The sequence below is a fragment of the Alligator mississippiensis genome, chromosome 9 (assembly GCF_030867095.1).
Source record: "Alligator mississippiensis isolate rAllMis1 chromosome 9, rAllMis1, whole genome shotgun sequence".
NCBI classification, from domain to species: Eukaryota; Metazoa; Chordata; order Crocodylia; family Alligatoridae; genus Alligator; species Alligator mississippiensis.
In genome coordinates, this window is record NC_081832.1 from 22,570,499 (window position 1) to 22,582,736 (window position 12,238).

A 12,238-nucleotide genomic window follows, 5' to 3' on the forward strand; every position below is an offset into this window, starting at 1 on the left:
AAGAAGGACAGCCTACAGTTAAGTACTTTCACAATCAAGTATCTCTAGACCATTGAGCCAAATTCCTATTTTTCACTTTTTGCTCTTTTAGTCAAGTAGTAACTAAATGAACACCTCCACCGTCAATCCAAGTGCACCTGGATGATGGAGAAACAAGTGGAAATCTTTCAAGTGTCTTTGCCAAAAGTTGGCATCTGCACTTCAACTCTTCATTGTCCATAAGTTCATCCATTGCCATCTCTTCTGAAACACCTGCATGTTCTTAGCCTTGGTTTATGCACCTCTTGTAGCTTCTCTTTCTCCTACCTCTGTATTTTCATACATTTCATAGACATTAGGGCTGGAAGGGACCTCGGAAGATCGAGTCCAGCCCCCCTGCCTCCTTGAGCCTTCTGGCTCCCTGTCGAAACCACCTCAGTCTGCCCTCCATCAGCTTTTCCTCAACTGATGTCATCTTTTGTCTGTTGCTGCACCATTTCTTGCATGTTTTGGATCAATTCCCAAATCCATATCAACACCCTCATCATAGACAACTGCACCTTCTTCATTGACCAACCTGTTTATTAAACAACAGCACTGGCCTAATTGCTGTAGTGCAGGGGTTTTCAATCTTTTTTAAGGAGTGTACCTCTTTTGGTGGCAGTGGCCAGACAGAGCATGGGGGGTGGGGGTAGCAGCAGCTGGACATGGAAGTGGGGGGAGGGGGGGGCCGCGCAGCGACTGGACGCAGAGTGGCGGAGGGGGGCTTGCACATGGCAGTGGCAGTGCAGGGTGGTGGATGGCAGCAGCAGCTGCCATGTGCGAGCTCCCCCTCCCTCCCTGCATCCAGCCACCCAGGCAGCGCCTGTGTGGCCCAGAGGGTAGCTACTGCCCTCCCCCCAACTCCCCGCCCCGGCCCTGCTCCTGGGGAGCGGCAGCATGGGGTGGTGGTGCTCTGTCCCCGCCTGCCCGCACATACCTCCTAGCACCTTTCCAAGTATCCCCAGGGATATGCGTACCCCCGATTGACAACCTCTGCTGTAGTGTATTTCCCCTTCATTAAAATTGGCATTTTTCTTATCAAAAGCCACTCCACTCACTTTCCTCCACGCCTTACTTTATCTCTGAAACAACAGTCCAAGTGAGAATACGGCATGATATTCTTCATCCATAAACTGTTTGAGTATACTTGCACCAAGGACTTGATCATGGCTGTCTTTTATTTAGAAATTAAATTTATGTATGCAGAGTTGGGAAATCTTTTGGAACTTTCTTTCCATAATTTCAAGCTATTCTGTTCAATTCCAAGTGCTGCAACATTATTTTACACAGCAAAAATGAAACACTTTTATGCATGCAAAATAAGCCTCATTGGGCCTGTCTACATGTACATATTAATCCAATGCAATATACTCAGGTGCTTATCACACTGGAGCTTATTGCTCCTGGGCACGCTTTTACACACACCCCTGGGATCACAGCACTCTGAGCCAGGTCAGAGCAGCTCTGGCAGGAAGGGGGGGGGGGGAAGTGGGGGTCAGCCTGCCAGCCTGGGGCTGCTCCCCCCTGGCTCAACTTGCTGGGCAGGGGCTGGTCGAGGCATGAGGTTGCTTCAGTGTGGGGCTAGCCAGCAGGCAGCTGCACTGAAGCACCCTCATGCCCTAGCCAGCCAGGGCAGCCTCTACACGTGCGTTGCTGCAGTTTTTACTCCGCAGCAGGATAGTACTTAAATTAGTTTACTCAAGCCTAATAGGGGCACACAAGATGTTTACTGCACAGCTAATTTGTCCACTGTGCAGTAAATATCTCGTATAGACACACCCACTAAGAACTACATCGCTCTACATTTTAAGAGATGTTTAAGTGTGTTACTGTGTTCGTTGTTTTATATAAATAAAGTTCTAAAACAGTAAACATTTGCTTTAGAAGAGAAAGTTCAGAATTAATTTTCCCCAGTCTACCCTTCTGTGCTGTTCTATGAAATGATAAGGCTTGTCACATGTGGCTTGCCATATGCTTCAGATAGTATTTGCACATCAATCTATTATTACAGAACATGCCTATAGCAGGGTACTCTAATTTTTGCTAGCACAGGCACTCCTTTCCAGTCAATTCTGACATAACATACTGTTTATGTACAATAAAACTTGTAAAGATCAGAACTGGAGTCCTTCCAAAAGATACATTGTAATTCAGCTTTTCAAAATAATTCTGGAAAATAAGTTCAGCCTTTAAAATTGGAACAGTCCTTGGACTCTGCAAGTGTATGAGTTCATCTTTGTTCAAAAGTCTCACAAACACAAGATTGTCCACACTGCTCTCAATTTGCTCCTAGCATCTTTCTTTACATTAGAGCAACAATTTTAAAAATCACATGCACCAAGGCTTGGGATACTCATTAAAAAGATCAAAAAGACTTTTCTTCTTTTTCTGATGCACTAACTAGGTGTATCCTGGAGCTTAACTTTGCCTTCTGATAAAAAGACTTGATGTAGCTGGAGACGAGATAGAATGATATTCTAGAATGGTTCCTTTCTTTGAACTCATCTACACAGAAAAGTTAATTCATATTTAAGTGGAGTGTAACTCTAAAGCAGGATAGGTTTTTCCAAAATGACCCTGCATGGATGCTCCTATTCAGAGTTACCATAATGCACATCCAAAGTGGATTGTTAATAGTGCTGAGTGATTTCTCAGTTAAGTATAGACTTTTTAAATGATATCACATTAAATGAGATCTCAACTGAGATCATTATTCTGTTTCAGCACAGATCAAAATAGTGTTTTACCAGTCCCTCAGACACTGAGCAAATGCTGAATAGAAGCATTGAAACAGAATTTGAGTAAGTTTATGATCACATGACCATGACATCTCATGTTCTTGGAAGAATGGTTCTCCACACAGAACGTTCAGGAAACAAACTAAAGTACTAAATTGCCTTATATCAATGTCAAGTGTATTAGAAACTTTTACCCAGGAAGCCTGCAAAGTAGTAAATAGAAGTCCTTCTCCTCTTACTTCAAATGTGATGTTAAGGGAACTTTCTTTTCTGCTTATCTTATATCTCCTGAGGGTTGGTAAATCTTCCTTCCCCATATATTTACTTCAGAAATTTCAAATAGAATAATAGAAAATCATAGAAAATTAGGGTTGGAAGGGACCTCAGGAAGTCATCTAGTCCAACCCCCTGCTCAAAGCAGGACCATCCCCAACTAGATCATCCTAGCCAGGGCTTTGTCTAGCTAGGTCTTAAAAACCTCCAAGGATGGAGATTCCATCACCTCTCTGGGTAAACTGTTCCAGTGCTTCACCACCCTCCTAGTGAGAAAGTTTTTCCTAAGATCCAATTTAAGCCTCTACTGCTGCAACCTGAGACCATTGCTCCTTGTTCCGTCATCTGTCACTACCAAAAACAGTTCAGCTCCATCCTCTCCGGAACCATCCTTCAGTCTTCTCTTCTGCAGACTAAATAAACCCAGTTCCCTCAGCTTCTCATCAGAACTCATGCGCTCCAGGCCCCGAAACATTTTAATTGCCTTCCACTGAACTCTCTCCAACTTGTCCACATCTTTTTTATAGTGGGAGGCCCAAAACTGGACACAATATTCCAGATGAAGCCTCACCAGGGCAAAATAGAGCAGAATAATTACTTTCCTTGATCTGCTAACAACGCTTATACGAATGCAGCCCAGTTTGCCATTAGCCGACTTGGCAACAAGGCCACACTGCTGATTCACATCCATCTTATTGTCCACCACTGTAACCCCCAGGTCCTTTTCTTCAGAGATGCTGCTTAACCAGTCAGTCCCCAGGCTGTACTGGTGCATGAGATTCTAAGTGCAGGACTTTACACCTCATAAATTTCATCAACTTCTACGGTCAGAAGGGACCTCAATAGATCATCAAGTCCAACCCTCTGCCCTGAGCAGGAAAGAGCGCTGGTGCTTGCCCAGTCAGGTGCTTGTCCAGGCTCCTCTTAAAGACCCCCAAGGTTGGGGAGAGCACCACCTCCCTTAGAAGCCCATTCCAGATTCTGGTCACCCTTACCATAAAGTTCTTCATGATGACTAATCTGAATCTACTCTCTAAATCGCTTTTCCTTTCATAGATTTCACAGACATTCGGGCTGGAAGGGACCCCGGAGGACCACTGAGTCCAGCCCCCTGCCCCATGGGCAGGAAGTCAGCAGGGATCATAGGATCCCAGCAAGATAAGCATCCAAATGTGTCTTGAAGGCATTCAAAGTGGGTGCCTGAACTGCCTCTGGCGGCAGTCTATTCCAAACCCCGGGGGCTCGGACAGTAAAGAAGCTCTTCCTTAAGTCCAGCCTGAAGCAGTTGTGGTGGAGTTTGCGACCATTTGATCTTGTCATCCCTTGGGATGCTCTGGTGAACAGACGTTCCCCCAGATCCTGGTGAACACCCCTGATAAACGTATAGGTGGCCACCAAATCACCCCGAGCCTGCGCTTTTCCAGGCTGAAGAGTCCCATAGCTCTCAGCCTCTTGTCATAAGGTCTGTTTTCCTGACCTCTGATCATGTGCGTGGCTCTCCTCTGCACTCTCTCAAGCTTCTCCACATCCTTTTTGAATTGTGGAGCCCAAAACTGGACGCAGTACTCCAGCTGCAGCCTCACCAAGGCCGAGTACAATGGGAGAATGACGTCCCAGGATTTGCTTGAAAAGCATCTATGGATGCAAGCCAGCATTTTGCTTGCTTTACTAGCCACAGCATCGCATTGAAGGCTCATGTTCATCTTGTGGTCAATCATGACCCCCAAGTCCCTTTCATCTGTAGTGCTAACCAGTGTAGCACTGCTAAGCCTATAAGGATACTGCAGGTTTTTCCTCCCAAGGTGGAGAACCTTGCATTTCTCGGTGTTAAACACCATCAGGTTCTCATCCGCCCATCAGGTTCTCCTTGTTAAACTTCATCAGATTTCTTTTGGACCAATCCTCTAATTTGTCTTGGTCACTCTGAATCCTAGCCCTACCATCCAGTATATTTACTACTTCCCCCAGCTAGGTGTCATCCACAAACTTGTTGAGAGTTGCTGCAAGGAAAATTAAATCTGATCATGTTAAGTTGACCAAACTTTCAGAAGTTTTTTTTAGATGATTCAGTTAAGCATTGGCAATGATTTTGGCCTAAAGTTAACCCCAGTAAAAAGGCAGGGAACATCCAGAACAATAAAATAATGGAACCATAAATTGAAATGATAACATGGATAATTGGGATTAATTAGTGTGGGAACATGACAATAGCAAGAAACTATTCCAGGTGTGCAAGGATGTGCTATTATAAATTTAGGATTTATAAGCCAAAATGTTATGAAACAAGCTTGGCTAGTGTTAGTAATGGTGACATCACTAAAGGGTTAAGTAGCCTAAGCAAATGAAATCACCGTTTGCTGTTTGAAGCACCTGCATGGATTTCTGAGGGAGAGATCTGCATGGATTTCTAAAGGGAGATCAAGCCTTCAGACTTGGAGCAGCGCAACCCAGGAAGCTTACCCTGTGCCGGAAACTGAGGGGAGTGACTCCTGAGTTAAAGCTCTAAACCAGGGGCGGGCAATTATTTTGGGCAGAGGGCCACTTACCAAGTTTTGGGAAACTGTCAAGGGCCACATGGGTAGCCCCACCCCTTGATAGTTACCCTGCCCCTGGTTGCCATAGGGGAACAGGAAGTCTGATCTTCTAGTCCTTGACCTTTGCCATTGGAAGTCCCTCCCCTTACCCTGGAAGTACTCCTTTTGGGAGGAAGGGTGCTGTGATCTGGAAATAGTGAAAAAAAAAGACACCCCCCCCCCCATCTACTATTACCTATTTTAATTTTATTTAAAAACATTTTTCTACTCATTTGTGTTTACAAAAAGTACAACTAGAGGTGGCTGCATAATACCTTAAAACACAGTCCTACTGCGTGTTTTGTGTGAACAGCAAGTGGTTTTGTGGTTGGGAAGAGTGTGTGCGAGTTTGAGTGTGTGTGCGGTGGGGTGTGGGTATAGTGGCTGGGTGTGTGCCGAGAGCCAGGGCCAGGCTGCCAGCTCTAGTGTGCAGCTCTAACACACTGCATGTAAACCTCACGCAATACAGCCAGGCAGACCCCATGCCCAGGCTCTGCGTTTCTACAGCCCCACCCTGGGTCTCTACCGCCGCCCGCTGGGGCTCTGCTGCCCGCCAGGTCCCACTGGGGCCCAGTTGTGGCTCTGCTACCTCCTGGGGCCTACTGCCTCCCCACTGCCCATTGGGGCCTTGGCTACAGCTCTGCTGCCTGTTGGGGCCTGCTGTGCCGCCTGCAGGGGCCTGCCGTGGCCCCACTGCCCACTGGTGCTCTGCCACTTACTAGGTCCCGCTGCAGCTCTGCCACCCACTGGCTCCCGCCACTCGCTGGGACCCAGCTACAGCTCTGCCACCTGCCGGGGCCCGCCCCCTGCTACTGCTCCACCACCCACTGCAACCCCACCAGCTGCCAGGGCCCGCAATGGCTCTGTTGCCCGCTGTGGCTCCGCTGCCTCCCAGGACCCACTGCAGCCCCGCCACCAGCTGAGGCCCGGCCGTAGCTCTGCCACCTGTCGGGGCCCACTGTACTGCCTGCAGAGGCCTGTCACAGCCCCGCTGCCCACCGGGGACCACCGTGGCTCTGCTGCCCACTGTGGCTCTGCCGCCTGCTGCGCACCACATGGGTCCTGCTGCTCCCCGCAGCTGCCACTTCCCACAGCCCCCCTGCCACTGTGCCGTTCCCCGCAACCACCACTTCCAGCCACTCTTACCTCATTTTCCACTCAGAGGGAGGGAGAATAGCTCCAGAGGCAGGGCCAGAAGCCGCAGAGGCTTCTGGTTGGGAGCCGGGCTAGCCTTGTTGCTCGGCCACAGGCTCCCGCTGGGTCCTGCTGCCGCTGATCGCCTGTCATCTTTGACAGGCGGCCACAGTCAGATTAAAATTTTTAGAAAATTAATTTGTAAGGCCCCATGCACCAGATAGAATAGGCTGGTGGGCCAGTTGCGGCCTGCGGGACGTATTTTGCCCACCCCTGCTCTAGACAGACTGGGACACAGTCAGGATTCACGTTAACAAGCTCAGTTTTTGGTAACTGCCTGCTTATATTCTGGCAAACCCAGTAAAGTTGGCTACATGTATACTGGCAAACCCAGTTAATTAATTGCTTTGTATTTAGTGGATATCTGCGTAGTCAATAAAGCTTCTGACTGATTATTTGATGAGTGCTGCAAGTTAATCACATAGTTCTCCTTGCCCACAGAGAAGTAGGGCTGGAGTTTCAGCCCAACAAATCCGCACCCCAGATAGGACATGGGAGGAGAATTGATTAACTACAGTCAGACGAACTAGGTTTTATTGATAAGAGGCAGTTATAACTTCAAGATTGAGGTCACAACCTATATCTTGTAGGTCATCTGAAATCTGGTAATTCATACAAAGGTTTGGGGACGAGGCCCATTAGAGCTATGAAGTCTGAACCTCACATTATTCAGACGATGGGCAGTAAAGAGAAAACTATGATAGAAACATTTGTAGTGGAATGTGGAAAGGGACCTTGGAATGATGATTTCTTTAAGGGTCCTGACACTTGGAAAAAAAAAAAAGTATAGCAGCAGTGGAACATGCGTGTAACTACTGTGAAGTAAGTAATCCAAGAGCAAATCAGAGAAGGAAAAATTGCTAGACAGCACACACAGGAAGAAATAAAATGTGGCAAGGTACAGACATGTGTCTTGATTGAGGGACCAAAGCCTCCCCCACAAAAGCAGTGTAAATATTCACTAGAAACTAAAATAAGATTACAATTCATAGTAAGTAGTTTGTTAAATCAGAAAGTAATAATATAAATGCTTAGCGTGTGCGACTCCCAGATTTGGGCTGGTCTGAAAGGCAAAGGGAAAAACCTGAAAACTGACAACAAACTTCAGTACAGTAACAAATATTGTAGCAAAGTACCCTGGAATTTTAGCACCTATAGTAGGAGGGGTGAAATGATTTTCAGTATTGAATTTGGCTAATGCAGTTAGTATTTTGCTTTGTTTTCTTTTTCCTTGCCTTGGTATAGAAGTGCTGGTATAAATTTAAAATTTATATTCAGGGAATCAACAGTATTGTCTTATCCAAGTATTCTAAAGATTTCACAACGCCCAGCAGTAAAAGTGTGAAAAAGCTTTCCAAGTAAAAATTTTGAGGGAAAAATTGTCCTTCATAGATTGTAGAGTCGAAAGGGACCACAAAGGATCATCATGTCCCACCCCCTGCTCCAGGCAGGAAAGAAGACTGAGGTCAGACTACCCGAGCCAGGAGACTATCTAGCCTCCTCTTGAAGATCTCCAAGTTAGGTGATAGTACCACCTCTCTTTGCAGCCCATTCCAGATTCTGGCCACCCTTACTGTAAAAAATTTCTTCTTAATGTCTAACCTAAATCTACTCTCCACTAGTTTAGTGTACCTGTAAATTTAGTGCATCTGCATTTGGGCTTTGTGCTGGCTTAGCTCAATGGTAGCTAATGACATGTACACAGGAGTCTTGCTATGAGAGTCTGTACTGGTACAAAACCATCAGTACAGCACCTGGCCTAAGAACACGTGTCTCAGTATAAGCTTCAGCAACAAATCCAGACTGGAGAATGACTGGCCAGGCCACAGCACTACAAAGGAGGAGCACAGGAAAAAAACCCCAAAAACTAATTTTTAAAAACGTAAGCATTGTAAATATGAATAATAATATTTAACTGCAAGAAATTTTCCTTGGCAGGCTTGTGTGTGTTTGTTGGTGGGGGGAGGGAGGGTTGGGGTTTTTTTGTTTTGTTTTTGCAGAAACCATAGCATAAAATTCAATCCAGTAGCAAAGGTGACTGATAGACAACAAGGCTACATTACCATCAACAGTGTTTTGTTTTTTTAATTTAAAGCCATAGCTTCATTATTATAATAATTGTTTTGTTGTTTGTTTAGTTTGTTTTAAGTTGTTAAAAGTTTAAATGCAGAGGAATATCATAAAGATGCGATAAAAATCATTGGTACCATCTCCTTTAAAAATTGAATTTGTCTGTGGATCCCAGACCAGGACACTTCCATCCAGTTTGGACTGGAAGGTTGTTCTACTATTTGAAATAAAGGACAGCAATTTTCGTTTGTATGTAAATGCTATTTAGAGCACCAACATAGCAAGATGTGCGTAAAAAACTGCATTAATCCATTGTTTTTACAGGAAGCAAGTACCTGCAGAATTAATGCTTCCCTAAACTTGGAACCTTGTTTAAAAACAAAAACAAAACAAAAAACCAACCCCCCCCCAAAAAAACAAAGGTTAAAATCAAAGCTAAATTTGGTTTAGCAATGGTGTAAGTGTTGTTTGGGTAGCTATAGTAAATTTTAAATAGTAGGTTTGCCTGTTTCAATTCAAATTGTTGAAGGATTTAGTTATTATAAAAAACATTTTTGGTAGTACAGATCCCACCTGAAGTGGAACACAGGTTTTTATAGTAAATGTCAAATACAATCTTGGTGGTAACAAGACCCCCAGAAGTAAGAAACTGTGCTCATAAGGAGTAAATATGATCAGGGCAGAAGAGCCGGAGATCAGTACTGGGTAAACCCTGAAAACTACACCCTCCTGGGACTGGTTAATGTGGTGGAGCTACTCATGGTGGGGTAGTTTCTACAAAATGCCACATGTTGCCATCCCAGGAAAAGGCAAGTACAGGGCGCCTGAAAACCCTAGCTCCCAGTGCCTTGTGGGTTACCCTTTAATGGGAAAAGGGCTGGCGGGAGCATGCTCTGACAGAAAAACCCTTGGTAAAGGCCAAGGAGGAAAAATGCATAGCAGGGTACACATTGAAAAAATCTGTCTCTTTAAGAAAGAAAAGACTGCCACATTGCCACAAGGAGGGGAGGCCCAGGGAGTACTAACAAATTAGTTTAATCAATAAATTGCCCTGGGATAAATATGGAAATCAGTATTTATTAGTAATAATTGACTCCTTTTCCAGATGGGTAGAGGGTTTTCCTATAAAACATACTTCCTAGGTGGCAGCAAAGAAATTGTTCACAGAAGTTATATGCAGGTATGGGACTCCAAAAAAAAAAAAAAAAAAAAAAATGCATAAGTTCAGATTGAAGAGCACTGGTAGATTGGATGCCAGTGTGAAAAAGAGAGAAACATGCAGACATCTGATGAAAAACCAATACTACACACAGAAAAACTGGAATACATGTAGAAATTAGCAGAAAATAAGATTAAAAAAAAAAAAGTCAACATTGAAGGAGTTTAAAGCCCATAAGAAGGGGACTGAAGAGGCCAAGTGAAATGAAAAAGCAGGAGTGAAAAAGGGGCCCCTAGGGAAACCAAGAAAAAAGGTAACTCCAGCAGCAGCACAAAGTAAAGTTTTGAGCTTAGACTTAGCGAAAGTGCAAAAGGAAGATGAGCAATTACAAAAGCTGGCAAGTAAACAGGAGATTTTGGGATGGAAGATTTGGAAATAAGTTTGGATTAATTTTAGCTAAAAGAGCAGAGACAGACAAAGCCCCTGTATGGGTAGTACCAACTCGGATAAAAAAAAAATTGACATGATTACACTATCTCACGATAAACTGACATTTAGGAGTAGAAAAGACATTAAAGCAATTGCAGGCAGCTGGATGGTGACCAAAAATGAGAAAGGATGTTGAGCAATATGTATAACTGTTTACCTTATGCTGCTAATAATCCAGATGCTAAAGCAATCAAGGGACCATTGGGACATCAGATGATTGACAGCCCCTGGAGCGGGTTGCAGATTGATTACAGCAAACCCTCTAGTAACTGACACCTTACAAGCCGGCATGCTTTGTTAACCGGCATGCCGGCTTGTAAGGAAAAGTGAAACCGGAACTGCCCACCGTGGCACTTCCGGTTTCTCCAAGCCCCCCACGGCCCCGAGCAAAGCAGCCTGCGCAGCCGAGCCCCCACAGCCCGGGGGCACGACAGGCTACGCAGGGCCCGCAGGAGAGGTGGCGATGCGGCTGGAGGAGAGGAGGGACGCGACGGGAGAAGCGGCGCCCCAGCCGCTCAAGTAACCGGCACATTTTGTTATCCGGTATCCCCATTCCCGGGGATGCCGGATAACAGAACTTTTACTGTACAAACTGCCTAGAAGTCCAAGGAGTAATAAATATTGTTTGGCATTATAAATGCAGTTACCAGTTGGGTAGAAGCCATTCCCACTTGGAGAAATGATACATTAACCACTGCAAAATTACTAGAAGAACAGGTATTTTCATGCCATGGAGTATCACAGGAAATTGACTTAGATCAAGTACCCCACTTTGTGGAAGAGAGAACCAAGGAAGTATGTCAAGCTCTAGGAACCAAACAATGGTTACATATTGCAGGGCATACACAGAGCTCAGGTTTAGTGAAAAGGACTAAAAGAACCCAGGCTTAGTGGAAAGGGCTAATGGAACCCTAAAGTTAGCTCTGAAAAAGGTGATAGAACAGCAAGAAGAGAATTGGGGTGAAAAATTACCTTTGGTTCTAATGGCACTCCAAGGATCAACAGCATCACATGCCTATACTCCTCATGAGGCTGTGACAGGCAAGAAAATGAGATTGCCTGAACAATGGTGGCTAGGAAGGGAGCCTCCAGATGAGCTACAGCCTTAACTACTCACAGATTAATGGATGCAGAAGTTAATGCAGACCATTTCCAAAACCCAATCCGCAGATTGCAATAGCATTTAAGCTTAACCATAAAAAAAAAAAAAGGATAATTAGGTCCCATGTTACACCCTCAGGAGTGGCAAGTAGGCAATAACGTAACGTAACATATTGCACAACACATGAGAAGCAACAAGCATTGGTCCCTATATGGTCTAGACCAGTACCTATTGTAAATAAGGCAAGTCCTACCGGGTATCAGCTAGAAATTGAGAGAACAAGAAAATCCAGAAATTGTTTCATTCATCACAATTAAAAAAATTGGAAGGGACAGTGATACCAGCTATATATAAATGTGCTTATGTAATTAACCCATTTGGGGTTGAGTCCCTTATGTTTTGTTTTGCAGGATGTTTTGCACTGTTCTGGCATTGGGAAGTGACCAGGAAGCAAAAAAAAGAAGTATTGATTATCATTTGGGGGGAGGTTGTACTGTTATTGTTTTGGATTCTTTAGTGTTGGTCAAAAGAAAAAGAAGATATTGAAGAAAGCAGTCCTATAGTACTTGTAAGTGGTGTAGTTGTTTCAGATCCATATATAGAAAATAAAACCCTGCAA